We start from the raw sequence: 5,000 nt of genomic DNA, 5'->3' as shown, positions 1-5,000 counted from the left end.
TCGGTGGAAAATGGCCCGAAAACAGTCCAGCGGCAAGCGGAAACGGCTAACGTTGGGACAAAGTGACCCGAAAACAGTTCAGCTGGGGAAAATTAAGCGGATGCAGCCAAGCGTTGGGGAAAACTAAGCGGATCCGGCCCAGAGTCGGTGGAAATTGGCCCGAAAACAGTCCAGCGGCAAGCGGAAGCGGCTAACGTTGGGCAAAAGTGACCCGAAAACAGTTCAGCGGGGGAAAACTAAGCGGATGCGGCCACGCGTTGGGGAAAACTAAGCGGATACGGCCAAGTGTTGGGGAAAAATGGCCCGAAAACAGCCCAGCGGCAAGCGGAAGCGGCTAACGTTGGGGAAAAGTGACCCGAAAACAGTTAAGCGGGGGAAAACTAAGCGGATGCGGCCAAGTGTCGGTGGAAATTGGCCCGAAAACAGCCCAGCGGCAAGCGGAAGCGGCTAACGTTGGGCAAAAGTGACCCGAAAACAGTTCAGCGGGGGAAAACTAACCGGATGCGGCCACGCGTTGGGGAAAACTAAGCGGATACGGCCAAGAGTCGGTGGAAATTGGCCCGAAAACAGTCCAGCGGCAAGCGGAAGCGGCTAACGTTGGGCAAAACTGACCCGAAAACAGTTCAGCGGGGGAAAACTAAGCGGATGCGGCCACGCGTTGGGGAAAACTAAGCGGATGCGGCCAAGTGTCGGTGGAAATTGGCCCGAAAACAGCCCAGCGGCAAGCGGAAGCGGCTAACGTTGGGCAAAAGTGACCCGAAAACAGTTCAGCGGGGGAAAACTAAGCGGATGCGGCCACGCGTTGGGGAAAACTAAGCGGATACGGCCAAGAGTCGGTGGAAATTGGCCCAAAAACAGTCCAGCGGCAAGCGGAAGCGGCTAACGTTGGGCAAAACTGACCCGAAAACAGTTCAGCGGGGCAAATTTTTGAAATTTTTTTGAAATTATTTTGAATTTTTGAAATTTTTGAAGTTTTTTTGGGTTTTTGGACTTTTTTTTTTTTTTGAATTTTTTGAATTTTTTTGAATTTTTTTGAATTTTTTGAATTTTTTTTGAATTTTTGAAATTTTTTTTTTTTTTGAATTTATTTGATTTTATAAATTTTTTGTGATTTTTTGAGATTTTTTTGAATATTTTACATGGGTGATTTTGACTTGGGGGATTTTCAGGGGGTGGTAACCCTGGGCGTGGCTAGAGCCTCAAAATGCATATTCCCCTATAGGGGGGCAAGGTTTTCAAAAATGGGTGCCCCCTCATGTACACGCGCGTGGGTGTACATGGCCCCGTCGGTGCCAGCGTGGGTGGAAAATGGCCCGAAAACAGCCCAGCGGCAAGCGGAAGCGGCTAACGTTGGGCAAAACTGACCCGAAAGCAGTATAGCTTGGAAAATTAAGCGGATGCAGCCAATTGTTGGCGAAAACTAAGCGGATACGGCCAAGTGACGGTGAAAAATGGCCCGAAAACAGTCCAGCGGCAAGCGGAAACGGCTAACGTTGGGCAAAAGTGACCCGAAAACAGTTCAGCTGGGGGAAATTATGCGGAAGCAGCCAAGCGTTGGGCAAAACCAAGCGGATACGGCCAAGAGTCGGTGGAAAATGGCCCGAAAACAGTCCAGCGGCAAGCGGAAACGGCTAACGTTGGGACAAAGTGACCCGAAAACAGTTCAGCTGGGGAAAATTAAGCGGATGCAGCCAAGCGTTGGGGAAAACTAAGCGGATCCGGCCCAGAGTCGGTGGAAATTGGCCCGAAAACAGTCCAGCGGCAAGCGGAAGCGGCTAACGTTGGGCAAAAGTGACCCGAAAACAGTTCAGCGGGGGAAAACTAAGCGGATGCGGCCACGCGTTGGGGAAAACTAAGCGGATACGGCCAAGTGTTGGGGAAAAATGGCCCGAAAACAGCCCAGCGGCAAGCGGAAGCGGCTAACGTTGGGGAAAAGTGACCCGAAAACAGTTAAGCGGGGGAAAACTAAGCGGATGCGGCCAAGTGTCGGTGGAAATTGGCCCGAAAACAGCCCAGCGGCAAGCGGAAGCGGCTAACGTTGGGCAAAAGTGACCCGAAAACAGTTCAGCGGGGGAAAACTAAGCGGATTCGGCCACGCATTGGGGAAAACTAAGCGGATACGGCCAAGAGTCGGTGGAAATTGGCCCGAAAACAGTCCAGCGGCAAGCGGAAGCGGCTAACGTTGGGCAAAACTGACCCGAAAACAGTTCAGCGGGGGAAAACTAAGCGGATGCGGCCACGCGTTGGGGAAAACTAAGCGGATGCGGCCAAGTGTCGGTGGAAATTGGCCCGAAAACAGCCCAGCGGCAAGCGGAAGCGGCTAACGTTGGGCAAAACTGACCCGAAAACAGTTCAGCGGGGGAAAACTAAGCGGATGCGGCCACGCGTTGGGGAAAACTAAGCGGATACGGCCAAGAGTCGGTGGAAATTGGCCCGAAAACAGTCCAGCGGCAAGCGGAAGCGGCTAACGTTGGGCAAAACTGACCCAAAAACAGTTCAGCGGGGGAAAACTAAGCGGATGCGGCCACGCGTTGGGGAAAACTAAGCGGATGCGGCCAAGTGTCGGTGGAAATTGGCCCGAAAACAGCCCAGCGGCAAGCGGAAGCGGCTAACGTTGGGCAAAACTGACCCGAAAACAGTTCAGCGGGGGAAAACTAAGCGGATGCGGCCACGCGTTGGGGAAAACTAAGCGGATGCGGCCAAGTGTCGGTGGAAATTGGCCCGAAAACAGCCCAGCGGCAAGCGGAAGCGGCTAACGTTGGGCAAAACTGACCCGAAAACAGTTCAGCGGGGGAAAACTAAGCGGATGCGGCCACGCGTTGGGGAAAACTAAGCGGATACGGCCAAGAGTCGGTGGAAATTGGCCCGAAAACAGCCCAGCGGCAAGCGGAAGCGGCTAACGTTGGGCAAAAGTGACCCGAAAACAGTTCAGCGGGGGAAAACTAAGCGGATGCGGCCACGCGTTGGGGAAAACTAAGCGGATACGGCCAAGGGTCGGTGAAAAAGGGCCCGAAAACAGTCCAGCGGCAAGCGGAAGCCGCTAACGTTGGGCAAAAGTGACCCGAAAACAGTCCAGCGGGGGAAAACTAAGCGGATGCGGCCAAGCGTTGGGGAAAACTAAGCGGATACGGCCAAGCGTCGGTGAAAAAGGCCCGAAAACAGTCCAGCGGCAAGCCGAAGCGGCTAACGTTGGGCAAAAATGGCCAAAAGCGATGGAGCAGGGCGGTCTGAATCTATGCATCCACATAAAATGGGGGGTAAACCTGGGGGATTTCCAGGGGGTGGTAACCCTGGGCGTGGCTGGAGACCCAAAATGCATATTCCCCTATAGGGGGGAAGGATTTTTGGAAGAGGCAGCCCCTCATGTACATGCCAAGCGGGGTGTACATGGCCCCTGTGGGTGCCTCCGTCGGTGTAAAATGGCCCGAAAAACAAGATTATGTTACCCGAAAACACGATTATGTTACCGAAAAAACACGGTTGAGCGGGGGCAGTAAGCACGGTTGAGCGGGGGCAAAAAACACGGTTGAGCGGGGGCAAAAAACACGGTGCAGCGGGGACAAAAGACACGAATATGTTACCGAAAAACACGGACCACGCGGGTTGAAATCCCCAGCCGTAGAGCCGGCGAAACACGGTGGGGCAGGGCGTCTAAGCGTGGAGGCGCCCGTAAGACCGATGCGGGTTGAAATCCCCAGCCGTAAAGCCGGCGAAAAGCGGTCGGGCAGGGTGACTCCGCGTGGAGTTTCGCCCGTAAGGCCGATGCGGGTAGCCGCGCGGGTTGAAATCCCCAGCCGTAAAGCCGGTGAAACACGGTTCATTGGGGCGCCTAAGCGTGGAGGCGCCCCGCAGAGGCCGAGCGGGTTGAAATCCCCAGCCGTAAAGCCGGCGAAACACGGTTCATTGGGGCGCCTAAGCATGGAGGCGCCCCGCAGAGACCGAGCGGGTTGAAATCCCCAGCCGTAAAGCCGGCGAAACACGGTTGAGCGGGGCGCCTAAGCGTGGAGGCGCCCCGCAGAGACCGAGCGGGTTGAAATCCCCAGCCGTAAAGCCGGCGAAACACGTTCGGGCAGGGCGACTCCGCGTGGAGTTTCGCCCGTAAGACCGATGCGGGTAGCCGCGCGGGTTGAAATCCCCAGCCGTAAAGCCGGCGAAACACGGTTCATTGGGGCGCCTAAGCGTGGAGGCGCCCCGCAGAGACCGAGCGGGTTGAAATCCCCAGCCGTAAAGCCGGCGAAACACGTTCGGGCAGGGCGTCTAAGCGTGGAGGCGCCCGTAAGTCCGATGCGGGTAGCCGTGCGGGTTGAAATCCCCAGCCGTAAAGCCGGCGAAACACGGTTGAGCGGGGCGCCTAAGCGTGGAGGCGCCCCGCAGTGACCGAGCGGGTTGAAATCCCCAGCCGTAAAGCCGGCGAAACACGGTTCATTGGGGCGCCTAAGCGTGGAGGCGCCCCGCAGAGACCGAGCGGGTTGAAATCCCCAGCCGTAAAGCCGGCGAAACACGTTCGGGCAGGGCGTCTAAGCGTGGAGGCGCCCGTAAGACCGATGCGGGTAGCCGCGCGGGTTGAAATCCCCAGCCGTAAAGCCGGCGAAACACGGTTGAGCGGGGCGCCTAAGCGTGGAGGCGCCCCGCAGTGACCGAGCGGGTTGAAATCCCCAGCCGTAAAGCCGGCGAAACACGGTTGAGCGGGGTGCCTAAGCGTGGAGGCGCCCCGCAGAGACCGATGCGGGTTGAAATCCCCAGCCGTAAAGCCGGGGAAACACGATCGGGCAGGGCGTCTAAGCGTGGAGGCGCCCGTAAGACCGATGCGGGTAGCCGCAAGGGTTGAAATCCCCAGCCGTAAAGCCGGCGAAACACGGTTGAGCGGGGCGCCTAAGCGTGGAGGCGCCCCGCAGAGACCGAGCGGGTTGAAATCCCCAGCCGTAAAGCCGGTGAAACACGGTTGAGCGGGGCGCCTAAGCGTGGAGGCGCCCCGCAGAGACCGAGCGGGTTGAAATCCC

Source organism: Carex rostrata, unplaced genomic scaffold (assembly GCF_964058835.1).
Source record: "Carex rostrata unplaced genomic scaffold, lpCarRost1.2 SCAFFOLD_47, whole genome shotgun sequence".
Taxonomy (NCBI): domain Eukaryota; kingdom Viridiplantae; phylum Streptophyta; class Magnoliopsida; order Poales; family Cyperaceae; genus Carex; species Carex rostrata.
This window is presented reverse-complemented; position numbering follows the sequence as displayed.